The sequence below is a fragment of the Podarcis raffonei genome, chromosome 1 (genome assembly GCF_027172205.1).
Source record: "Podarcis raffonei isolate rPodRaf1 chromosome 1, rPodRaf1.pri, whole genome shotgun sequence".
In the NCBI taxonomy this organism is placed as follows: Eukaryota; Metazoa; Chordata; class Lepidosauria; order Squamata; family Lacertidae; genus Podarcis; species Podarcis raffonei.
The window spans coordinates 1,949,627-1,977,159 of NC_070602.1; positions in this window are offsets into that span (position 1 = coordinate 1,949,627).

Consider the following 27,533-nt stretch of genomic DNA (forward strand, 5'->3'; position numbering starts at 1 on the left):
AAGATATGGATGTCTCGTACACCCCAGGTAGTGTGGTTGCTGACCTTGAGCCAGACATCCTGGAAAGTGAAGTCAAATGGGCCTTAGAAAGCACTGCAAATAACAAGGCCAGTGGAAGTGATGGTATTCCAGCTGAACTATTTAAAATTTTAAAAGATGATGCTGTTAAGGTGCTACACTCAATATGCCAGCAAATTTGGAAAACTCAGCAGTGGCCAGAAGATTGGAGAAGATCAGTCTACATCCCAATCCCAAAGAAGGGCAGTGCCAAAGAATGCTCCAACTACCGCACAATTGCACTCATTTCACACGCTAGCAAGGTTATGCTTAAAATTCTACAAGGAAGGCTCAAGCAGTATGTGGACCGAGAACTCCCAGAAGTGCAAGCTGGATTTAGAAGAGGCAGAGGAACCAGAGACCAAATTGCAAACATGCGCTGGATTATGGAGAAAGCTAGAGAGTTCCAGAAAGACATCTACTTCTGCTTCATTGACTATGCAAAAGCCTTTGACTGTGTCGACCACAGCAAACTATGGCAAGTTCTTAAAGAAATGGGAGTGCCTGATCACCTCATCTGTCTCCTGAGAAATCTCTATGTGGGACAAGAAGCTACAGTTAGAACTGGATATGGAACAACTGATTGGTTCAAAATTGGAAAAGGAGTACGACAAGGCTGTATTTTGTCTCCCTGCTTATTTAATTTATACGCAGAATACATCATGCGAAAGGCTGGGCTGGATGAATCCCAAACTGGAATTAAGATTGCCGGAAGAAATATCAACAACCTCAGATATGCAGATGACACAACCTTGATGGCAGAAAGTGAGGAGGAATTAAAGAACCTTTTAATGAGGGTGAAAGAGGAGAGCGCAAAATATGGTCTGAGGCTCAACATCAAAAAAACGAAGATCATGGCCACTGGTCCCATCACCTCCTGGCAAATAGAAGGGGAAGAAATGGAGGCAGTGAGAGATTTTACTTTCTTGGGCTCCATGATCACTGCAGATGGTGACAGCAGCCACGAAATTAAAAGACGCCTGCTTCTTGGGAGAAGGGCAATGACAGGCCTAGACAGCATCTTGAGAAGTAGAGACGTCACCTTGCCAACAAAGGTCCGTATAGTTAAAGCCATGGTTTTCCCAGTAGTGATGTATGGAAGTGAGAGCTGGACCATAAAGAAGGCTGATCGCCGAAGAATTGATGCTTTTGAATTATGGTGCTGGAGAAGACTCTTGAGAGTCCCATGGACTGCAAGAAGATCAAACGCATCCATTCTTAATGAAATCAGCCCTGAGTTCTCACTGGAAGGACAGATCATGAAGCTGAGGCTCCAGTACTTTGGCCACCTCATGAGAAGAGAAGACTCCCTGGAGAAGACACTGATGTTGGGAAAGATGGAGGGCACAAGGAGAAGGGGGCGACAGAGGATGAGATGGTTGGATAGTGTTCTCGAAGCCACAAACATGAGTCTGACCAAACTGCGGGAGGTAGTGGAGGACAGAGGTGCCTGGCGTGCTCTGGTCCATGGGGTCACGAAGAGTCGGACACGACTAAACGACTAAACAACAACAACAACATGGATAACAGACAAGGCTAGTCCCTAGGGCAAAAGAAGAAGCACCACAGCTCAGCAGGGGAGCACCCTTGGGCGCCCACAGAAGTAATTCTAGGAGGAGGGGGAGTTCCAGATCTACAGTCTTCATACGGCTAATGGATTGAGGTTGAATCCTGATAAGACAGAAGTACTGTTCTTGGGGGACAGGAGGAGGGCAGGTGTGGAAGACTCCCTGGTCCTGAATGGGGTAACTGTGCCCCTGAAGGACCAGGTGCGCAGCCTGGGAGTCATTTTGGACTCACAGCTGTCCATGGAGGTGCAGGTCAATTCTGTGTCCAGGGCAGCTGTTTATCAGCTCCATCTGGCATGCAGGCTGAGACCCCCCCCTGCCCACATACTGTCTCGCCGGAGTGGTTCATGCTCTAGGTATCTCCTGCTTGGACTATTGCAATGCACTCTACTGGAGCTACCTTTGAAGGTGACCCAGAAAATGCAACTAATCCAGAATGCGGCAGCTAGACTGGTGACTGGGAGTGGCCACCGGGACCACATAACACCGGTCCTGAAAGATCTTCATTGACTCCCAGTACGTTTCCGAGCACAGCTCAAAGTGTTGGGGCTGACCTTGAAAGCCCTAAATGGCCTCAAAGGCCCAGTAGACCTGAAGGAGTGTCTCCAACCCCATCGTTCTACCCGGACACTCAGGTCCAGCACCGAGGGCCTTCTGGTGGTTCCTTCATTGCGAGAAGCAAAGCTATAGGGAACCAGGCAGAGGGCCTTCTCGGTGGTGGCACCCGCCCTGTGGAATGGAACTCCCTCCCACCAGATGTCAAAGAGATAAACAACTACCTGACATTTAGAAGACATCTGAAGGCAGCCCTGTTTAGGGAAGTTTTTAATGTGTGACATTTTGATGTATTTTTCATCTTTGTTGGAAGCCGCCTAGAGTGGCTGGGGAAACCCAGCCAGATGGGCGGGGTACAAATAGTAAATTATTATATGACTGACTGCCATGGTGCTCAAGAAATGCAAAAAAAGGAGAAGAGAGCTATCAATGGCTTCTAGTGGTGATGGACTGGCTTTGGCAGGTGCTGACGAGGACCAGAGCCTTCGTCCTTATCTTTCCTCAGCTGAATTTGAAGAATTCTGTGCATTATGCTGGCAACACCAGCAGGGCATTTTCTCAAAAGACAGAATATATTTATATGCACGTGCTAACTGGACTTTCAGGCAGCAAATCATCCAAAGTAAGCAATACATTACAGCAAAACAGTAATAGAATTTTTATATATATATAAGAAAAGCATGTGAGGGGAACAAACAGCAGGCCCGGGACCTGGGACCACGCTAATGAATCCCATTATTCATCACTCTCTTAATGGCTCAGCCATGGATAACTTGCATAATTCAATTGTAAAGAGGCTTCATTAAAACAGATGGAGCCTGTCAGGCCTTTAATGTATACCAATGCACATTTCGCACGGCTAACCAGGCTGACAGGGGCACTGCCCCACCCATTTGAGAAACTGCATTTATCCTACCCAAATTCTGTTTCATTGTTGTTGCTAACAACACACACAAACACACGCACACAGAGAGAAATTTTCCCTCCACATGCATTGCCCTGGGACACATGAAATGGAGTACAGGTCAAGGGAAGTAATAAAGGTAAAGGGACCCTTGACCATTAGGTCCAGTCGTGGCCAACTCTGGGGTTGCGGCGCTCATCTCGCTTTATTGGCTGAGGGAGCCGGCTTACAGCTTCTAGGTCATGTGGCCAGCATGACTAAGCCACTTCTGGAGAACCAGAGCAGCGCACAGAAACGCCATTTACCTTCCCATTGGACTGGTACCTACTTATTTACTTGCACTTTTGGGCGTACTTTCGAACTGCTAGGTTGGCAGGAGCAGGGACCGAGCAACGGGAGCTCACCCCGTCGCGGGGATTCGAACCGCTGACCTTCTGATCGGGAAGCCCTAGGCTCTGTGGTTTAACCTACAGCACCACCCACGTCCCTAAGGGAAGTAATAGGACTGCTTTATTCTGCTTTGGTCTGATCCCCCTGGAGACCTGTGTCCAGTTCTGGTTACCACAGTTGAAGAAGGCTATTGACAGCCTAGAAGGTGCACATAGGAGGGCCACCAAGATGGTCCAGGGTCTGGAAACCAAGCCTTATGCAGAACAGTTTAGGGAGCTGTGGAAGCCTGGAGAAGAGATGGTGGAGAGGAGAAATGATGGACATCTCTAAATGTCTAAACTGGGCTGTCACATGCAAGATGGACCAAGCTGGTTTTCTGCTGCTCCAGAAGGGAGGACTCGAACCAATGGCTTCAAGAAAGGAGATTACAGAGCTGTTCGATAGTGGAATGGTCTCCTTCGGGAGGTGGTGGACTCCCCTTCCATGGAGGGTTGGATGGCCATCTGTCATGGATACTTTAGCTGAGATTCCTGCATTGCAGGGGGTTGGTCTAGATGGCCCTCGGGGTCCCTTCCAATTCTGCATGCAGCTAAAATGCAGCCTGGCACGCCCCTGGTTTCCCCCCCTCCATTTGTTAAGCTCATCTCACCCGTCCTCTGGCGCCATAATGTCCTGCATTTCACACTACGAGCTGCTGGGAGTTACAGTTGGCTTTCCCAGGTCATCTTTGCTGTCCATGCTGGTGGTTGCCATTCGTGAAAGGGTGTCTTGCCCTCGCTCCATCTCGCTGGCACGCTGTGAAATTAAGAAAAGAAAAACGGCAGGAAACTGAGCTAACAAAACAAGTTTCCCAAAACACGCTCACACCCCGGCATTTCCAAAGCAAAGCATAGTTCTCCTTCAGACAAAATTACTATTATTTCCATTAAGTGCGTCCTCCACCGGGGATGGCGATTTGCTTCGTTGGTTGATTTAAATCATCTCTCCCATCTCGTCAGGCTCCGAGCCCTGTACTCATGTTCCAGTCTCCATAGAAACAAGATGCGGTTGGTTTTCACTCAAATGCTACCATCAAAAGCGATGCGCTCCAGCATTGCCTAAATAGCAGCTCCGCTCTGCAGACACACATGCCGGCGGGTGGGGTAGGGGCGGCAGTTCCTTGAGAATGCAATTGCTGCTTCCAGATCTTATCCCTCAAGAGAAGTGGCTATTCCTCTCGGAAGGCGGATGGGAGAGTGTTGTTCTGAGCAATCAACACAGTACTTACCCCATGACATTTTGGCCCAAGGAAGTTTCCCCTGGTGCTTTCATTATCTTCATCAGTGCAAACCCATAACTCCTCCAGGAAACAGAAAACTGCCGTGCTGGAAGGCCCACAGTGCTGGATCCCATGTCTCTGTGGGATGTAATCCACTGGGAGCAGTCAAATACAACATTCCTTGTTTTCCTAGAGTGGATATGCAAGGGGATGTTTGGTCCAGCCAGTCAAAACTTCCTGTTCCTCCTGGCTGGCGCATCCTTCCTCTTACATGTGATAGAAAGTGGGTGTGACCTCACCTGTCCAGGTAACAAAAGGACGAGTCACGCAGCACACCTGTCTCTTTTTCACTTCCTGCTTCGTTTGATCAGCTTTTAGCTAGGACTGCTCTGCTAGCTCTCAGCTAGCAGGAGCACTGGGATTATTCCCCTGTATGGGGTAGATCCACATGTACATATTTGTAACCTAGTCTGCCTTCAGGGATCCAACTGTGAACTGATGTGAGCAAACTTCTTTTATTGAGTTTGAATAAGATTGTGGAGTCTTTATTCTTTTAAGAGGGATTCAAGGGAACTTACCAGGAACATACAATTCAGTCTGAGACAGACTGAATTGTATAACAGTGAACTCACACGAGCCTGCAACCAGCTATCTGCTGGGCATGTAAAAGGGGGAATGTAAACTCTGCTAAGTAAAGGAACTTGCTAGCACAAGTTAGGAAGGATATTAATAAGCAATATATCCTCTCCTCCCACCCTGAACATTCCCACAGTCTCAACTCTTTCCCTCCAAGCAAAAGCATCCTCTGGTCAGCCAGGGAGCAGCCAAGGTTACTATTCTCTGAAGGTCATCTTTATGTAGGATCTAGGGATGTTGGTGCCACCTGAAAGCCAGGACTCCCCAGTTATAGACTCCGCACACACTCAGGAGCAACATGACCTCCACATGTGAGCATATGATATGCTTGTTACGAAAAAGGAGCAATGCAGAAGCAAGCACCAGGTGGCTGGAATGGTAAACAGGAAACTGATGTTATTGGATTGTACCGTGGGAACCAGGCACAGTCTGTAAAGTGCTCTGAGAGCCGGATGTTACCTCAGAGCAGCACATGACCCTGTACTGGAAGTACATGGGTGGAGTTTATTCTCTCTCTGCGTTGGGAAGCAAAGTGTACAGACATGTTTCTCTGTACTGCTGAAAGACAGAAATAAAGACATGTAGATACATATCTGTCTGTCTCTTTCCCCCTCCCTGGGGGAGGAGTGGTGTGTTCTTTTCACGTTTGAAAAGGATCGCCGAAGAGACCTCCTTTGATCTTGCCGGCAGACGCTGGCAGGGGAGGTCAAGGATTCAAGCCGGGCACCTGGAGGGTGGCCAAATTCCTAAGAGCTGGAGGCTCTGACTTTTGGCTTGAATCCCGACAACTGGTAGCACACCGATGGTTATCTGATCTATGAGAATCTGCATGAGAGGTGAGAGGTCGATGAATCGTTGCCATCCTCTGCACCTAAGGAGATAAAGAAAAGCGTCTGCCTGCAGCCAGAAGCTGAAACAGACAGCTGGACACCGAGAGGAGTGTGTTTCGAGGCAACGGAGCCAGTAAAAGGTATGCTGCATTTTGGGCTAGAGAGAAAAGTGAACGCAGAAAGGTTTAATTCTCTGGTTCACAAGAAAGAGCTGCATTTTAAGAAAAACAGCTCTGAAAGGGCAAGCTGGCATACCAGGAATTCCTGTGGTGAGATAAGGAGTTCCGTCCTGAGCAGGTTGCTAGGCAACGTCTGCCAGTTAAAGAATGGCTAAAAAGAGCCTGGGAAATCGAAAGTGTATCTGCGCAGCTGTGCAAGGGTTTTGAAAAAACAGCCCAAAGGCAAGCCTGCCAGTGAAGCAGTAAACAGAGACTTTTGGAGTTTTACTGGCTTGAAAAGTGAAAGCTGGCTTGAGATTGACTGTAAAGCTGACCCTTGGATTCAGCATGGATGCCAAGAAGGGGGGAGTGCCCCTGAATGCCGTGGTTCTAGATGAACACAGCCGGCATGCTGCACTGGAAGTAAAGGACAGGGGGAGGGAGGAACGGAGTTCTAATTCCCCCGCAGATGAGGCTACTGGAAAGGATGCTGTAGCTTTGAATGCTGTCCAGTGTTACAGTTGTGGACAGGCTGGGCATCTTCAGCGGAGCTGTAAGAAGCCACGTCAGCCAAAAGGAGCGAAGGGCCGCTCAGCAAAGCCTGAGGCGTCAGGCAAAGGACGTACCAAGCCTATGGTGAAACCTGCAAAGGCTTTGATGGCGAAAGGAACCACGCCAGATGTTGGGAACGCGTTTATTATCGACACTGCAGCGACGGTTCATATGTCCCCACACAGAGGACTCTTTTCAACGTTTGAGAAGCAAAGCTTCACTGTGACACAGGCCAACGGTCAGGAGCTGGAAGCAGCCGGCGTGGGGACTGTCTATCTTAAGAGTCTGGACTTGACAATAAACAATGTTTACTTGGTTCCTGAATTGAAGTTCAATCTGCTGAGTGTTTCGCAGATTGCAAAGAGAGGACTGAAACTGTCCTACGATGCTGAGAGCTGCAAGATCTACAAAGATGGAGAGTTATTTCTTTCAGCCAGGGAGAAGGATGGACTTTATTTGTTGACTTTTGCACAAAGTGATTACATGGAATGTAATTCATCTGTGTCTAACCTAGTTTCTCTTGCAGGTGTGAGCAAGAAGAAGACCGGAGTCAACAGAGCATTTCAGCGGGTGTATGCTGATGTGATTGGTCCTCTAGAACCATCTAGAGGCAATGCAAGATATTATCTTGTGTGTGTGGATCATTTCTCTAACTATGTCTGGGTTTATGTGTTGAGAAAGCCAAAGGAAGCCTTGGAGAGGTTTCAGGAGTTTTGTGACAAAGTTAAGAGTATGCATGATGCTAACATTGATTGTCTATTCACAGACAAGAAGCAGATTTTTCTTTTACAGGATTTCCAAAGGTTCCTGCAGAAGAAGGGAATCAGACACAAGATTGCTGTTTCAGCGGAAGCGTGGAACAGGGGTGTCTGTGTACGGGTGAACAGAGAATTGCAAAAGGGGATGGAAGCGCAATTGCTTAGTTCACATCTGCCACATGAGTACTGGGCCGAGTCTCTAATGTCGTTCTGTTATACGAAAGTGAGAAAGGTTTCAAAAGAGTTGGGAAGTTCTCCTTTTGAGAAACTGTTCCACAGGAAACCTTCTGTTGCCCATTTCAAGGTTTTTGGGTCTCATGTGAGAACAGAAGCTCCAGGTGGAGTAAAGAATGCTAGAGGCATTTTTGTGGGGTATGAAAAGGGTCTCTACAGAGTAATTTTGTCTGAATCTGGTCAGGTGATTCTCACAAAATTTCTAGAGAGTGCTCCTGAACAGGAGAGAGTGATAGTACACACATTTCCCACTGAGGACGATTCAGATGATGATGATTTCACTGATTTCAGCTGTACAGAAAGTGATGACACTGATAGCTCGGAGAGCTCAGTTGTCACAGTCATTGAGAGGAAGTCTCACACAATAGATAGGCCTTCACAACTGAAGGATGAACCACTGTTTACCATTGGAACTAGTTCTCCAAAGAGTCCTGAGACTGGACCAGTGAGCAGAGAGGATCAGCACCTCATACGTAGGTCTGAGAGAGTTACAAAGAGTCAACCACCCAAGAGGTACTCAAAAGAGTTTGCTAACTTAGCTGTTGCATGTGTTGCTGTTGTAAACAACCGAGGACAGGTTGGAGCTGTGTCTAAGTCAGAGACAAAGACACAACAGAGAGTTGCTAGCCAAGGTAATGCAGATGCACTCATTCCTTGGAAACCAGACAACCAGAGAGGTACACTGGGGAAACCAGTGGCGGGGAGTTCCAAGGGTGGAACTGAAACAACAGGGGAGTGTTATGTGTATAACAACTGTTTGTTTTCTTCTCTGGATCATGCTTTGCTTGCTGCAACACGCATTGATTCTTTTGGGGGAGGATGTTACGAAAAAGGAGCAATGCAGAAGCAAGCACCAGGTGGCTGGAATGGTAAACAGGAAACTGATGTTATTGGATTGTACCGTGGGAACCAGGCACAGTCTGTAAAGTGCTCTGAGAGCCGGATGTTACCTCAGAGCAGCACATGACCCTGTACTGGAAGTACATGGGTGGAGTTTATTCTCTCTCTGCGTTGGGAAGCAAAGTGTACAGACATGTTTCTCTGTACTGCTGAAAGACAGAAATAAAGACATGTAGATACATTTCTGTCTGTCTCTTTCCCCCTCCCTGGGGGAGGAGTGGTGTGTTCTTTTCACGTTTGAAAAGGATCGCCGAAGAGACCTCCTTTGATCTTGCCGGCAGACGCTGGCAGGGGAGGTCAAGGATTCAAGCCGGGCACCTGGAGGGTGGCCAAATTCCTAAGAGCTGGAGGCTCTGACTTTTGGCTTGAATCCCGACAATGCTAATGTACTTCTAGGCTGCATCAACAGAGGTCTTGCCTTCTGGTTTCCCATTAGGGCCCCTGGTTGCCACTGGGAGAATAGGATTGTGGGTTCAAACCCTGCGTTGGGCAAAAGATTCCTGCATTGCAGGGGGTTGGTCTAGATGACCCTTGACCCTTAGGGTCCCTTCCAGCCCTACAATTCTAGGGTTCTATGAACTACAGCCCTAATGAATGTATTCAGCATGTTCTCTTGCTTTTAAAGGGGATGCAACAACAGCCTGGGAGCTTCAGAACATCAAGACACAATGAAATATCAAGGTACCCTGGTCCTCCTGATACAGAGGAAATTTGCGCTGGAATCCTGACATGTTTTTCTGAGGGTCTGTCCTGAAGACAGATAGCAGGAGCCAGGTAGTAAAAAGCACCTGCTGCTGCAAACTCCTGATGTCAGCTCCTCACTGAACAACTCAGACATGGTTTTGATAATTGCTAAAAAGGGGAGGAAAATCTCAAGCGGGGTCTTTTTTTGCAGTCTGCTGCGCTGAGCTGGGTAATGCAATTCTTCCCAGAGACACTAAAACAGCAAATGAAGTCTGCAGAGCTATTTTTGCCTTCTCTTATGTGGTGCATTATGAAGTGATGCTCAAGGTTCTGATAAACAGGTAAATAAATTTTCCTTAAAAAAAAAAAGAATAAGAAAACAGGCCAGTGCTACAAATTGCTTTCCTGAGTGTTTTCATCTTCAACAGAAATGGCAAATGCAAACAAGCCCAAACCTATTTTTATTCCCTGGTAATTCCCACATGGACGAGATCTGCAAGCGAGCTGCTTTTGGGAGAAAACTATTCTGCTGATGTTGGCAGGGCAGGAGGGAGAGGACGGCAGAAACAAGGAGTTGGGAGAGACTGAACGAGCGGCAGAGGGGGGTACTTAATAGAAAATTGGAGCGTAAACAGGACAGGCACACACTCCAGTTGCGCTAACACATTTTCACTCTCCGTTGATGGTGTGTTTTATGTTATTTTATTCAAAAAATGCAAGTTAAGTTTTTGTTGAGACAAACCAAAACAGGGGGAGAGGAGAACCTTTTCCATGCTTGCAGTTTGCCTCCTTAAATCACAGGGAGGTAACATTAGGAAGAACTTTCTGATGGCAAGAGCTGTCGGATGGTGGAACAGACCCCCCTCAGAAGCTGGTGGGCTCACCTCTTTTGGAGGTCTTCAACAGAAGTTGAATGGCCATCTGTCAAGGATTCTTTAGCTGTGATTCCTGCATTGCAGGACCCCTTGGGGGTCAAGTTGTTGTTGTTGTTGTTTAGTCGTTTAGTCGTGTCCGACTCTTCGTGACCCCCTGGACCAGAGCACGCCAGGCACTTCTGTCTTCCACTGCCTCCCGCAGTTTGGTCAAACTCATGCTGGTGGCTTCGAGAACACTGTCCAACCATCTCGTCCTCTGTCGTCCCCTTCTCCTTGGGCCCTCCATCTTTCCCAACATCAGGGTCTTCTCCAGGGAGTCTTCTCTTCTCATGAGGTGGCCAAAGTCTTGGAGCCTCAGCTTCAGGATCTGTCCTTCCAGTGAGCACTCAGGGCTGATTTCCTTCAGAATGGAGAGGTTTGATCTTCTTGCAGTCCATGGGACTCTCCAGAGTCTCCTCCAGCACCATAATTCAAAAGCATCCATTCTTTGGCGATCAGCCTTCTTTATGGTCCAGCTCTCACTTCCATACATCACTACTGGGAAAACCATAGCTTTAACTATACGAACCTTTGTTGGCAAGGTGATGTCTCTACAACTCTCCAATTCTATGATTGTAGGTGTGATGAGCTTTTATTTATTTTATTTATTTCATAAAATCTATACATCCCCCCTTCCTTCCTTCCATCTATCTGTCTGATGTTCCCTTTCTCTGTAACTATCTCTGAATCTAAATAAATAGTAGATAGTTTCAGAGATTCAGGTAGGTAGCTGTGTTGGTCTGATGCAGTCAAAATAAATTAAAAAATTGTCCCGTAGCACCTTAGAGACCAACTAAGTTTGTTCTGGGTATAAGCTTTCATGTGCATGCACACTTCTTCAGATACCATGCATGCACATGAAATCTTATACCCAGAACAAACTGTGGAGGCCAATTCTGGACCCACACATCCTTCCACAGTGGGAACATTGGTTTACGGGCAGGAGTTGATCTCGGTGAGGGTTTGCCAAGCGTGCCTTCCTCTTAGCACATTTCTCCCTTTTGTCCAGAGTCTGAGCATCTTCAAAGCCTATGACACCTTTGGTAAAGGCTGCTCTCCAATTGGAGCACTCGCAGGCCGGTGTTTCCCAGTTATCGGTGCTTATACTACATTTTTTAAGATTTGCCTTAAGAGCATCTTTAAATCTCTTTTGTTGACCACCAGCATTACACTTTCCATTCTTAAGTTGGGAATCTGCCATCTACCTACCAACCTACTTACCTCTCTGCTGGTTCTGTGATGAAGATACTTTTAGCATTAAATGGCAACCAAGCCTCTTGTTCCTCTGGGTCTTCCAGCTGTCTTCCGTTGTCCAGGGAAAACTTTCGCTAAGATGCGACTGGTCCATGGTGAAAGTTATCTGCGGATCAACAGGCTGTCTGCTGTTTATTAATGGCCGGTTGAAGGGAAAGGCACCATTAAGCACTATCTCCTTCCGAAACTTATGATATCCTGGGCTGGTTATGGAACATTTCTCCCACACATTGTGGCAGCTGCTGCCTCACCTGCTTGAGCTAACATTTTCTCAGTGTGAGGGATGTGGCCTGTGAAGGGGAAAAAATCCTTCGTTCTTCTCGACCTTTAGAAATGGAGACAGATACCAGATGGGTTCTGAGCCTTTCTTCACAGAGTTAACTTTGGTTTCGGCCAAATGGCTTCAAGTTACAGGAAAGGAGGCTTCAAGTTACAGGAAAGCATCAGGAAGAACTTTAAAAAAATATATTATTAGGAATTTCAACATAACAATTTATCAAAAACATATCCTCATACCCCCCCTAATTTTCACTCCCCCCTCCCCTGGTTTGTTTCTCTTTTCACCCACTTTGCTATCTCTTAACAGAAAAAGTTATTAATAACATAACATCAAGCCTAAAACATAAAAAATAAAATACACTATAATATTTCACTATTTTCTAAACATTTTCTAATACTAATAATGTCAATGTTTATTTAAATCCGGCCGTCAAGTCTATTGACTTTCTTTGTTTCTGCAAATATAATATAAATGGTTCCCATTCTTTTTCAAAGTCGCTGTTGTCTTTTTCTCTTTATCTGCCATTTTTGCCAGTTCTGCATAGTTCATCAACTTCTCTGGCCATTGTTCTTTAGTTGGTATTTCTCCCGACAGCTGGACATATTAAGGGCCCCATTACCTCCAGTAGCTGAGGGCCTCATCAAACCTCAATCCTCATGGTGGGTTGCCACTGAGAGCCTTCTCCTCCCTAATTTTCCCCTCAATGCCCTTTGTTGGTTTGGATGTAAATCTGCCCCCTGCCAGAGCTCTTTTTTTCTGGCATTAGCCCCCCTCCCTCTCTCCTCCTGCGTTATATCCCAGCAATTCTGGACATGAAGATATTCTGTTTGAATTGCCTGAATGTTATCTCCGTTCAACTTCGATGCGTGACCTTTCCACTGGGATGCAGCCATTACACTGAAGGCTCTATTCAGCGGGATTGTTCGATGCACTTGAACATGGCTTGCCAGAGCCCTGCAAAGGAGAGATAGGGCTCCTTCTCCGGAATTCACAATGCAACAAAGCACACACACCCCTTTTCTCTCTCTCTCTCCTGGTGACTCACGGTACTAACAGGCTGCTCTCATTCTCCTGATCTCAGTATTAGAAGGGGTGGGGACCCAAAGCTCGCTCCTCTCTGAACCTGATTAAACAGCTGGAAAAATCTGCTTCAATATCCACAGGACCCTGGAGGACCCCCGCTCCTGTGTCCCTGACATAGAGGGGAGCCGGCCTGGAGATATTTATACAGAAGGTCAGTGTCGGAGCTGACGAAATCAATAGAGGAAGGCTGGAAAATGAAAGCAAGGTATTGATGAGGAGGCTGAGCTGTGGGCACAGTAGTAAGAATGAAAGAAGAACGTGCTGGATTAGGTCAAATGGATTAGTTTTCCGTTCCCACACTGGCTAAACACCCATCACCAAGTGTCCCTGTTTTCCAGGAACAGACCTGAATTTACAGAAGCTGTCCTGGTTTCTGATTTGATCCCGGAATGTTCTGTTTCTCCTTAAAAAGGTAAAAGGTACCCCTGACTGTTAGGTCCAGTCGTGGACGACTCTGGGGTTGCGGTGCTCATCTCGCTTTACAGGCCGAGGGAGCTGGCGTTTGTCCGCAGACAGCTTCTGGGTCATGTGGCCAGCAGAACTAAGCTGCTTCTGGCAAACCAGAGCAGCGCACAGAAACGCCATCTACCTTCCTTAGGTAAAGGTAAAGGGACCCCTGACCATTAGGTCCAGTCGTGGCCGACTCTGGGGTTGCAGCGCTCATCTCGCTTTATTGGCCGAGGGAGCCAGTGTACAGTCATGTGGCCAGCATGACTAAGCCGCTTCTGGAGAACCAGAGCAGCACACGGAAACGCCGTTTACCTTCCCGCCGGAGCGGTACCTATTTATCTACTTGCACTTTGACGTGCTTTCGAACTGCTAGGTGGGCAGGAGCAGGGACCGAGCAACGGGAGCTCACCCTGTCACAGGGATTCGAACTGCCGACCTTCTGATCGGCAAGTCCTAGGCTCTGTGGTTTAGACCACATCACTATTTTCACTGGAGAAATGTCAGAGGGTATGGAAGACCACACACAGGATTCAAGCACAAGAGCGCTTTCTCCTCTTGTGGTTTCCATCAACTGTTATTCAGAAGCATCCGAGTCTTCTCCAGGCGGCATGGGGAACTTCTCTAACAGTTTTAGGGAGCAGAGCAAGGAGAGGGGGAAAACATTCTGTTGTGCGAGGACTTCTTCCCATGAGAAAATGCTTACACAGCCCTAAGTCGGATGCAACCCTTTGATTCTTCCTCTCTAAAGGATGATTTGCCTTCTCAGAAACAAAGAATGTGGCACAGTCCTTGCTGACTGCACAATTTCAAAACACAACTGCAAAGATCACACCGCTTCTGGCCCCTCCCCCCCGTTTTTTGTGTGAGCAAATCCTGCACACAAATCTTGAAGAGCAGTCAACCACACTGCTTTGCAGCTGCCTTTTAAAGGGGTACAGCAGGTCTGTATTGCATCTCCATCTCCATCATCTCCATCTCCATCTCCACTCCCTTTTCTTTTCTCTCTCCCTTTCTCTTTCTCTATCTCTTTTAGCACTTTACAGTGGTACCTCGGGTTAAGTACTTAATTCATTCCGGAGGTCCGTACTTAACCTGAAACTGTTCTTAACCTGAAGCACCACTTTAGCTAATGGGGCCTCCCGCTGCTGCCGTGCGATTTCTTTTCTCATCCTGAAGCAAAGTTCTTAACCTGAAACACTATTTCTGGGTTAGCGGAGTCTGTAACCTGAAGCGTATGAAACCCGAGGTACCACTGTATTTTCATAACTGAAATTGAATGAATGAATGAATGAATGAATGAATGTTGGCCACCTTGAAATATGTAAAGGGCTGTCCCATGGAAGATGGAGAAAACCTATTTCCTGCTGCTCCACAGAGTAGGACGCAAAGCAAAGGATTCAAGTGACAAGAAAGGAGCTTCCAACTTTACATCAGGAATATTTTCTGACAGTAAGAGATGTTCCACAGTGGAACGGATGACATAGTGAGATGTCCTATGCCCCCCAAGACAGGGGGTTGAATTAAATGACCTTTGGGGGTCCCTTCTATGATTCTCTGTTGGGTTGGGACTCATAAAGATATGCTTCTCATGAGAAAGGATTGTGGCTTCTCTCTCCAGTGTTTGGGTCGAACCCTGGTGCCTTCGCCATTCTGCTCTCCAGCCTGGCGTAGTCTTTGCTCCTCTCTCCTCTCTTTGCTCCGGCAATCCTTGAAGCAGCGATTGAAATTCTTGCCCTGTGCTCTGCACATTCCTTGCCAGAGAGCCCCATTCATCAGAACTTCCTTGTTCTGGTTCAATTAAATTCTATAGCACTCGGAGGTGATGTAGCACCGGCCCTGGTGTGGAATTTCAATGCCGCCGACGCTCTTGTAAATACACGGCTGAGGATAAATTGGCCATCAGTGGCGCTGAGAGGAGGCGCAGAAAGTGTGTGACTACAGCTTGTTTTTATATGCTTGGAAGAGGGTGAGCCATTGCCAAGGACCTGGGCAATGTTCTTGAGCCTGGCAAGAAGGGGGGCAGGATTTGGTGTTGTGTGTGTGTGTGTGTGTGTGTGTGTATCATAAAATAAACACTGCTTTGCATTGGATGTTTTCAAGCAATGTTTTGGGACAGGCTGGGAGATCTTGCTTGGATCACTACAATCAAAGCTGTATTTGTATGTATTCAGATAATTGTTGTTGTTGTTGTTGTTTAGTCGTTTAGTCGTGTCCGCCTCTTCGTGACCCCCTGGACCAGAGCACGCCAGCCACTCCTGTCTTCCACTGCCTCCCGCAGTTTGGTCAAACTCATGCTGGTAGTTTCGAGAACACTGTCCCACCATCTCATCCTCTGTCGTCCCCTTCTCCTCCATCTTTCCCAACATCAGGGTCTTTTCCAGGGAGTCTTCTCTTCTCATGAGGTGGCCAAAGTCTTGGAGCCTCAGCTTCAGGATCTGTCCTTCCAGTGAGCACTCAGGGCTGATTTCCTTCAGAATGGAGAGGTTGGATCTTCTTGCAGTCCATGGGACTCTCAAGAGTCTCCTCCAGCACCAGAATTCAAAAGCATCAATTCTTCGGCGATCAGCCTTCTTTATGGTCCAGCTCTCACTTCCATACATCACTACTGGGAAACCCATAGCTTTAACTATACGGACCTTTGTTTTCTCCCACCTAAAAGCTGGGAATTGGCTTGATTGTTTATTTGATTTATTGACCACCTAATGCCCCCCCCCCAAAGTCTCCAGGCATCTTGCAAACAGAATACGGAGCTGACAAACAGCAAGCATCAGTGCAAGAATAAAACAACAATGCCAAGAACCACAATCCTCCAAGTAAAAATGAAACCCTGCTTTACATGAGATGTTTTGGAGCAGTTCTTTGAGGCAGGCTGGTAGATCTTGCCATGTTAAAGTCTTGTGTGTGTGTGTGTACAACTGTGTTGTATCTCAGAAGATGGGAGTGGGGTTGGAGAGGCAGCGTAATGCAGTGGGCAGTTGAGTGTTGTACTAGGACCTGGGAGACCAGGGTTCGAATCTCCGCTTGGCCACAAAGCCCCCATCTCTCAGCCTAGTCTACCTCACAGGGTTGATGTGAGGTTGAAATGAGGAGGGGGAGAACCAGATATGCCACCTTGAGGTCCTTGGAAGGAAAGGTGGTATGTAAACGTAATAAAGAAGCACGGGGTGTGTGTGTGTGGACTAGATGCACCTCAGGGTCCCTTCCAACTCTACAATTCTATGTTTCTGTGAAATAAATGAGATGAAAAGGAAAATTGTCCTCCCCTGTCTCCCAATCTAGGAAAGGGCTTGATAGTTTATTGCAGGCATAGGCAAACTCAGCCCTCCAGATGTTTTGGGACTACAGTTCCCATCATCCCTGACCACTGGTCCTGTTAGCTAAGGATGATGGGAGTTGTAGTCCCGAAACATCTGGAGGGCCGAGTTTGCCTATGCCTGGTTTATTGATTTGATTTGTTGGTTACCTAATGCAAAAATAGGCATTCTGCAAGCAGAATAAGACGTGCGGAGTAGAAGAAAATTACCAACCACTCCTGCAGGATTAAAACAGCAACAACAAGAACCGCCATCCACACAGAAGATAGAGATGTTAGAGATATAAATTCTCCCAACACAGGCAAGCTTCCAGGAGAAGCTCAATACCCAGCACCTGCGGAAAGTGACTTCTCCACCAGCCCCACAACATCTGGCACAGAGGATGCATGTCACAAACACTGACGCATTTTTCTGACAGCCAAAGACGTTGCCTGGGGTGTCGGGAGGAAATGAAGAGTGTTGTGGTATCAGGATATAACACTGTTCCCCATGAATTTGTCTAAGTCTCTTTTAAACCTCATCAGGGTTGGTGGCCTCCTGTGGAGCTGAGGATGGAGGAGACCAGAATTCAAATCCTCACTCGGCCATGAAGCTCTCAGAACGACCTTCAACCAGTTGCCTTCAATCTGGTGGAACGCTCTGTCACAAGAGACCAGGGCCCTGCGGGACTTGACATCTTTCCGCAGGGCCTGCAAGACAGAGCTGTTCCACCTGGCCTTTGGCCAAGGCACAGTCTGACCCCCTCTCTCCTTCTGTAATCATGACAGAACTCTAGCCCAATCATGACAGAACTCTAGCCCAATAGCCACATACAGTCATACCTTGGGTTACAGATGCTGCAGGTTGCATTTTTTTCAGGTTACGGACAGCCGAAACCCAGAAGTACCAGAACGGGTTACTTCTGGGTTTTGGCGGTCGCGCATGCACAGAAGCTCTAAACTGCACTTTGCACATGCGCAGAAGCACCAAATCACAACCCACGCGGGTTGCAAACGCTGCGGGTTGCGAATGTGCATCCCGCACAGATCACGTTCGCAACCGGAGCGTCCACTGTATTCCTTCCTTGGAGGTTGGATGGCCATCTGTCAGTTGAGATTCCTGCATTGCAGGGGGTTGGACTAGATGACCCTAGGCTCCCTTGCGACTCTAAGATTCTATGATTCTATACTGGCTTAGGTACTGCATGAAAATTAGGCAGTTTCTTTCTTAAATGGCCGGGTGCTTCTATATCATTTGACACATAGAACAAGAAGGGATCTTCTCCTGCCTTGACGCCATTGATTCAGCTCCAGCAATGTGAGGACCCCGGCAGGCAGACTATAAGCTCTGAGTGCTAATTTAGCACCAACAATTGTGCAACAAGTGTGGCATCCACATCACCTATGATACAAAGAGTGGCATGTGCCCTTTCTTTTCTCCCCGCCCCGAATAACCTTTATTGGTTTTTCAGTTACATACTATATGTGCACATACTGTATGATATTTTAGATTTATACTTGTTCCTAGGAGCTGACTTCCCTCTTTCCTTCTTCTGGCTTTTTTATATCACCTCTAAATTTTTCGCATGGTCTTTATCCGTTTTGTATATTGTTGCAGTTCTTCCACATTTATCCATAAAGTGTCTGTAAACAAACAAATCCTTCCATATATACAATTCTTGTTGTCTGTCTATGTTCATTTACAACTACTATTAGTTAGATTGGTCACATTGTACATTTTACTTCTTATTGTTGTCATTGCCCAGTAAAATTCTTTGTATTTCACATTACGAGATTTATTTCAGTTCTACTGGTTTCCCTCACCTTGCCAACAAAGGTCCGTATAGTTCAAGCTATGGTTTTCCCAGAAGTGATGTATGGAAGTGAGAGCTGGACCATAAAGAAGGCTGATTGCCAAATAATTGATGCTTTTGAATTCTGGTGCTGGAGGAGACTCTGGAGAGTCCCATGGGCTGCAAGAAGATCCAACCTCTCCATTCTGAAGGAAATCAGCCCTGAGTGCTCGCTGGAAGGACAGATCATGAAGCTGAGGCTCCAAGACTTTGGTCACCTCATGAGAAGAGAAGACTCCCTGGAAAAGACCCTGATGTTGGGAAAGATGGAGGGCACAAGGAGAAGGGGATGACAGAGGACAAGATGGTGGGACAGTGTTCCAGAAGCTACCAACATGAGTTTGACCAAACTGTGGGAGGCAGTGGAAGACAGGAGTGCCTGGCGTGCTCTGGTCCAGGGGGTCACGAAGAGTTGGACACGACTAAACGACTAAACAACAATAACAACAATAGCAAAGTCAGGGGAGAGGGTAAAATATCAGTTTCACCAAGTTTGACTAGAACATTGGGAGGCTATGTGTCTATTTACAACAAAACAACAACAACAGCTGGTTTGCCTATTTCACCTTATCTTTCCTACGTATGACTTGAATTTTCCCCATTCTTTTTGAAATGATTCATCGCCCTGTTTTCGATTTCCCCCCATTAATTTAGCTATACCTGCATATTCCATTGCCTTCTGTTGCCATTCTTCTACTGCTGGCAGTTGTTGCTGTTTCCAAACAGCAAACGGCATGTGCCCTTTCAGCGATGATGACGGGAAAACTCTCTCGCTCTCTCTTTCTCTCTCCCCATTCTCTGGAATCCAAACACATCACGCAGCACAGGGGAGAAAGAGCTATTTCGGGAATATGAAATTGCTGCAGAGCAAGGGAGGTAGAGAACGGCTGTCGAAACGAGATGTGTAATGTTTCTAGATTGCACGAGAGCTCAAAGGGCAAAGAGCGCGGAGTCTATTTCTTGCTAAGGGACCATTGAGGAGGCCTCGCTGAGCAGGTCGGCATCTGCTTCAGAAAAGGGGGGAGCAGCATCAACAAATCAACCCCCAAACAGGCTCATCTCCTGGAAGAAGAGTCTCCTTTCCCGCTCCCTTGACATGGTAATTATCATTCAAGGTGCTGATGGCAGAAAGCTTTACAGTTTCCAAATAAACGGTGCTTTTTGAGGGAAGGGCTCCCCAGGCAGACATCAGCCGGCGGAGAAGAGTCAGGAAAGGTGAGCCTGGGGAAAAGATGCAGCTTACATAAGATGGGCAGAGGAGGGCTGGGCAGGTGTACAGATGAGATTGCGACCGCTTGAGGTCTTGACAGAGAGATTCCGGGGCAGGGAGACAGAAAAAAAAAATGCCATGCAATATATATTTCCAGTCCTGGACAAGGTACATATCTCCAGGTGTAGCCAGCTCTAGTAAAGGTAAAGGGACCCCTGACCATTAGCTCCAGTCGTGACCAACTCTGGGGTTGCGGCGCTCATCTCGCTTTATTGCCGAGGGAGCCGGCGTACAGCTTCATGTGGCCAGCATGACTAAGCTGCTTCTGGCCAACCAGAGCAGCGCATGAAAACGCCGTTTACCTTCCCGCTGGAGCGGTACCTATTTATCTACAAGACAGAAGTAATGTAATAATAATAATAATAATAATAATAATAATAATAATAATAATAATTTATTATTTGTACCCCGCCCATCTGGCTGAGTTTCCCCAGCCACTCTGGGCGGCTCCCAATTGAGTGTTAAAAACAATACAGCATTAAATATTAAAAGCTTCCCTCAACAGGGCTGCCTTCATATGTCTTTTAAAGAGAAGATAGCTACTTATTTCCTTGACATGTGATGGGAGGGCGTTCCACAGGGTGGGTGCCACTACCGAGAAGGCCCTCTGTCTGGTTCCCTGTAACCTCACTTCTTGCAATGAGGGAACTGCCAGAAGGCCCTCGGAGCTGGACCTCAGTGTCCGGGTAGAACGATGGGGGTGGAGACGCTCCTTCAGGTATACTGGGTCTTTGAATTGTGCTCAGAAACTGGGAGCCAGTGCAGATCTCTCAGGACCGGTGATGAGTCTGAGATGTTTTCTATTTGCCTTGCCACTTCCCCTGGGGAAAAGGGCACTTTGCCGCTGAATCAGAGCAAATGTCAGTCCATGGCAAACACTCTTGATGTTTGCTCTGGTTCAGCAGTAAAAAGCAGCTTTCCCTGGGGCAAGGAAAGCCTCAGGACAAGGACAAGCAAAAGTGTGGATGATTCCCCGTTTCCAGCAGTCTGTAGAAGGCTTATTTGTTGGGTAGTCAGTGCAGAGAATAGTGAGTTAGATGAAGGAATGGTATGATCCAATATTAGGCAGTTTCCTACATTCCTCTGTTGACTTTGGGCCAGATAGAATCATGGAATCATTCTTTGAAGGGATTCCCAGGTGTCATCTAGTCCAACCCCCACATTAAGAACATAAGAAGAGCCTGCAGGATGAGGCCAATGACCCATTGAGTCCAGCACCCTCTTCTCACAGTGGTCAACCAGGTGCCTCAATGGGAACCCCGGAAGCAGGATCTGAGCGCTACAGCACCTGGTATTCAGAAGCAAGGGAGGCCGAGCCCAGCAATTGTGGCCAGGAGCCACTGATAGTCTTTCCCTCGCCCATGAATTTGTCCAATCCTCCTTGAAAGCCAGTAGTCTTGGTGGCCACCACCGCCTCCTGTAGCAGGGAGATCCATAGGCTGGCAGGACACAGCCATCCCCACTAGGAGCCCTCAGTGAAGGCTGGCTTGGTCTCTTCACATCCCTCTTTGATAATAATAATAACAACAAAAACAACAACAACAATAATAATTTATTTGTACCCCGCCCATCTGGCTGGGTTTCCCCAGCCACTCTGGGCGGCTTCCAACAAAGATGAAAAATACATCAAAATGTCACACATTAAAAACTTCCCTGAACAGGGCTGCCTTCAGATGTCTTCTGAATGTCAGGTAGTTGTTTATCTCTTTGACATCTGATGGGAGGGCGTTCCACAGGGCGGGTGCCACCACCGAGAAGGTCCTCTGCCTGGTTCTCTGTAGCTTTGCTTCTCGCAATGAGGGAACCGCCAGGAGGCTCTCAGAGCTGGACCTCAGTGTCTGGGCAGAACAATGGGGGTGGAGACGCTCCTTCAGGTATACTGGACCGAGGCCATTTAGGGCTTTCAAGGTCAACACCAACACTTTGAATTGTGCTCGGAAAGGTACTGGGAGCCAATGTAGGTCTTTCAGGACCGGTGTTATGTGGTCTTGGCAGCCACCCCCAGTCACCAGTCTAGCTGCCGTATTCTGGATAAGTTGTAGTTTCCAGATCACCTTCAAAGGTAGCCCTACGCAGAGCGCATTGCAGTAGTCCAAGATGGAGATAACCAGAGCATGCACTACTCTCGCCAGACAGTCTGCAGGCAGGTAAGCTTAAGGCTACATTCTCAGGTGCAGCCAGATGCAACCATTCATGGCGAATAACAGCCGCAGCATCTCTCCAGCCCATCTCAGCCGTGAGTCACGGCACATTGTCTTGAGAGCAAAGGTGGATTTACAACTCCCTCCCCATGTCGAATGACTCCGCCACCATCAGCCTCTTTAGAATTCACCCGTTGTAATTAAGATTCAGGGGAAGGCTGAGGAGCCAATAAAATGCAGAGGGAACTCACATTCTTTTAAGCTTAATTTACTAGTTCATAAGCTGGGCATCCTCATGAATTCTGGAGTGGCGGCAAAGCAGTTGGGCTAATGAGCGCGAGGGGACTGGTAAATCGAACTCGGGTCTCGTCCGACTCTCAGCGTTGCTGTTGTGTGGCGGGGGGGGGGAGGAAGATGAAGAGGGGCAGTGAAGAAAGACAGGCGCAATCTGTTGGGTGATTTATTATTATTATTATTTTACTTTTTGAAGTGGATTTTCAACATAATTTTCAACTGGGGGCAACCCAGTCAGTTGGGCGGCACATTAATACAACTAATACTAATACTACTAATAAACTAAGAATATCTGCCCTCCTGCCACCCCATGCAGTTTAAGGGTGACAATTTTTATTTGGTTATTTTTGAAGTAAGAACATGAGAAGAACTTGCTGGATCAGGCCCATGGCCTGCCCAGTCCGTTATGCTGTTCCCACAGTGGCCAACCAGGTGCTCCAATGGGAAACCCATAAGGAGGACCTGACCACAAGATACCTGTGGGAAACCTGCAAGCTGGATTTGGGCGCAAAAGCAACTCTCCCCTCTTGCAGTTTCCAGAGGCTGGAATTTCAGAAGCATTGCTGCCTCCTGCTGCAAAGGCAGGGCATAGTGTTCATCCTGGCTAGGAGCCACCGATAGCCGTTGTGATAAGAATTTTAAAGTCTTCTTGTTGTTGTTGTTTAGTCGTTTAGTCGTGTCCGACTCTTCGTGCCCCCTGGACCAGAGCACGCCAGGCACTCCTGTCTTCCACTGCCTCCCTCATGCTGGTAGCTTCGAGAACACTGTCCCACCATCTCGTCCTCTGTCGTCCCCTTCTCCTTGTGCCCTCCATCTTTCCCAACATCAGGGTCTTTTCCAGGGAGTCTTCTCTTCTCATGAGGTGACGACCAACCTAGCTGGCATTGAAAGAGGATTGGACTGATTCATGGAGGAGGAGAGGCTGTTGTAAACAAAAATCTGCCCTTTCTTTCCTTATGGGGTATCCAGGAGCCCATATAGAGTCCTTACGTAGGTTCCCTATTGGTAGGAGAAAATAACAGAGGCCAACCAGAGAATATTGAGAAGCAAAGCAGCTAGTAAGCCTGATCTTTATTAATCTGTTGCAGCAGGGTCCTCACTCACCACATGCAGGAAGGAGGAGGAACTCAGAACAAAGGTGTGCCTGCTATTATATAGAAATTTTAAATCCCCTGCCCTAGAGGCCCTAAGCGACTAAACAACAACAGGTTGGTGGCCATCCCTGCCTTCTGTGGCAGGGAGTTCCATAGTTTGATTATGTACTTTTTAAAGAAGTCCATTCTTTGATCTGTCCGGAATCTTCCAGTGTTCAGCTTCAGTGGAAGCCCATGAATTCTGGTGTTACAAGAGAAGAAAGTGACCCGTAATGGTCAGGGGTCCCTTTACCTTTACCTCCACTTGGGTTCCATATGGGGATTTGCCTCCAAGGCCTGAGGCAGTGATGCTTCTGACAGCATCAGCATCATCATCATCATCATCATCATCATCATCATCATCATCATATACCGCCCTATACTCGGAGGTCTCAGGGAGGTTCACCAAAAAGATCACAATATATAAAATCAAAATAAGAACACTAACTCAATAACACCTCCCCCCCCAAAAGAGCCACATTTTAAAGGGGTATAGGATGCAAATCAGGTCAACCAAAGGCCTGGTTAAAAAGGAACATTTTTGCCTGTCACCTAAAGGTGTCTAACGAAGGCGCCAGGCGAACTTCCCTGGTGAGAGCACTCCACAGATGGGGAGCCACCACAGAGAAGGCCCCGTTCTCGTGTTGCCACCCTCCGGATCTCTTGAGGAGGAGGCACACAAAGAGGGGCCTCGGAAGATGATCTCAGGGTCATATGGAAAGAGGTGGTCCTTGAGGCATCGCGATCCTGAGCATGCTTTTCTTCTGTTCTTATGGAAATCCAATTTTCCCCTCTTGAATTTGGGCCTGGGTTTGGGGGTTCTCAATTACCAGACCTTTCCCCATCACCCCGGAACAGCACCAAGGCATCTACCTGTGGACACTCACCATTCCAGAAGAATGGCAACATATATAGAGAAATTCCTCCCCACCACGGCTTTCCAGACATGTCTGTGAGGAGAATCAGAGCTTACAGGGTTAATAGCTCAGAGTGTACATTCTGCCCACTGGGGGCCGGTCCCACATAAGGAGTTTTGTCTGTTCTTTGTTATGAGACTCAGTTTCGGTTTTGCTGACCATCAGAGCCAGCAATGTCTGCTCGTTCTCCTGGAATGCTGATATGCTGATTTATTGCTGCTGTACAAATAAACACTTCTTAGATTAGGAAGAAGCTGTGTACGGACTGTTATTTCTGCACACACACAAGGCACACACCGCTGTCCGCGATACTCTGCTCAAAGCTGGGAAAAGTCCAGAGGCACAGAGAAACGTGCGGATGTCTGAATCCCACAATGCCTCTGTGAATTCTAGCAATTGCATTTTTGCTGCCTGTCCATCTTTGCTGGCATAGCTGTGAGTCTTTGGACACTCATGAAATTTGACTAGGGCCATCAATGTTTGCAACTTGAATGTCATTGTTCCTGTAGTTTTGGACGTTCACTGTCACTGTCCGACCCAGCTCCAAACACAGCTTTGAATGTATTCTGCCCTCTGCCCACTGTTATGTTCTTGGTAATGATGAACGAAATCTTGGGGCATGTCAACAGCTTTGCTCGGCCATCTCATAGTGCTGATTGGCTATATCACCCTAACAATGTTCCCCGTCGTCAGGTGACTTCTTCGCACCCGTTGCAATCTTGCCTAATATTCCACTGCAACTTTCCCTTTCATCAGCCTGTCATCCTCTTGATGGCTATTCATACGCCGAGGCACTTGCACTATCCATCACCTGTCAATTATCTTCCTTTTCTTTTCTGTTTCGGAGCTATCGGGAAGGAGCCTTTCATCCCCAGCGCACAGGAGCAAACCCTTTTTTCTAAAGATAACACCTTCTGACGTGCAAAGGTATTTGATCACATCGCTCCGCTAAATGGGCTCTCAGACGCAAAGTAAATTTGGACATCACCTTACAGGAGCTGGAATGGCCAGTTAACAAAGGCGTCGAGATAATAATGTACAGATAAGGGTGCTGCTCTCCTGTAAATTACAAATTGAGATACAACCACCATTGTCTCAATCCCCATAATAAGGATTTGCGAAGTAGAGGCTAATTTGATCATGTGCAAGATCTCCAGGCTTGCTGTTGGCCTCTGTTTGTCTCAGGAGACAATGGAGGAATGAGCCTTTGGGGGCAAAGTCAAACCATTGAAGAATTACAATGCCTGCTATGGCTGTAGAGACTGATATGGGACAGACATGTTTAGTTGCAGTCGGGACAGAAGAAGGCTTCTGGTGTGTTGTTGCAGATGCACCAGGGCTTTTCCTCCCTCTGTGCTGCTCCCAGCAGTCATAACATCTTTGTTAACACAGCCTTATGGGCAGTTGAATAGCATTGGTACCAGGTGATGCCAATTTTGGCCTGAGCTTGTAGGTCTGTTGTGAACTTTCAGAGCTGCATCTTTAGTTATCCTGCAGGAACATCAAGAAAGAGCAGACTTTTGCCCACATGGCTTCCTCCACAAGTTTTGGACAACAACTCCCATCAGCACCAAGCTGGCCAGGGCTGAAGAGAATTGCAGTCCTAGCTTTTGGAAGGAGCCAGTTTGAGGAATGTATAGATAAAGCTATGGTTTTCCCAGTAGTGATGTATGGAACTGAGAGCTGGACCATAAAGATGGCTGATTGCTGGAGAATGCATGCTTTTGAATTATGGTGCTGGAGGAGACTCTTGAGAGTCCCATGGACTGCAAGAAGATCAAACCGATCCATTCTGAAGGAAATCAGCCCTGAGTGCTCCCTGGAAGGACAGATCGTGAAGCTGAGGCTCCAAGACTTTGGCCACCTCATGAGAAGAGAAGACTCCCTGGAAAAGACCCTGATGTTGGGAAAGATGGAGGGCACAATGAGAAGGGGACGACAGAGGACGAGATGGTGGGACAGTGTTCTCAAAGCTACCAGCATGAGTTTGACCAAACTGCGGGAGGGAGTGGAAGACAAGAGTGCCTGGCGTGCTCTGGTCCATGGGGTCACGAAGAGTCGGACACGACTAAACAACTAAACAACAGCAACAAGTTTGAGGAATGCTGGGTTTGGGACCCAGCACGTGGGCTGAAGTTTGGGACCCGCATGTGGGCTGAAGCTGAAACCACACTGAAAGGCGACAACCGCCTCATTCTGCTTTGTGCTCTTCTGTTTGGGAACGGAGAGCAAAATGAAGGCATCCTTCCTCGGAGACACGAACACGACCGAGAGGATGAATGAAGCTGCGTCTTCCTTCATCTGAGCTCAGCATGCTCTGCCGCCGCCAAACTGAGACTTGCCTGGCTATGTGCGCTCAGCCACTTCCTCTCGCTCCGGGGTGGCAATAAACCCACCGTCAGATGATAAACTGCAAACATCTTGCGAGAACCTCGGCAGGGAATTCAACGACAAACTGGGAAAACATGTGTGGGAATGACCCTGCCGTCTCAGGGGCAAGTGTGTTACCTGGACACTTTTATGATGATGTCATTATAATTATATAATTTTAAATTTCCTCCATCGTCTTCCGAGACAGATAGATGCCAACAGTTATATATTTGTTCATACCTCACCTTTCCCCCTGACTCAAGTGGCTTACAGATAACATAAGAACAGCTAAAACCATAGAAGCAAAACAACCATTAAAAAACAATTAGACATGAACAGAAGTAAAACTATATATATAATCTGTTAAAAACATACAGATACTTACAATAAAAACAGCACAGCACCAGCCCTTTCATTAAAAGCAGTCAGTTCCCTAAAGCCTGTTGGACTAAGAAGGTCTTTACTTGCTGGCAGGCAACAGGTGAGGGAACTAGTCTCTGGCTCTTCTAGGCAGGAAGTTCCAAAGTTGCCTGGGAGAAGCCACCACCAAGAAGGCCCTCTCCTGCTTCCCCATCAAGCGTGCCTGGGAGGCTGGCAGAACAAAAATAAATACCTTCCCATAAGATTTCAGAGTCTGGGCAGATTCCCATAACCTGGACCTAAGCCATATAGGGCTTTCCAGGTCATAACCAGCCCTTTGAGTTGTGCCCAGAGACAGACTGGTAGCCATCTGCTCCCTATAGCCAGCCCCGGTCAGGAATTTGGCTGTAGCTCTTTGGGCTAGTTGGAGTTTCTGAG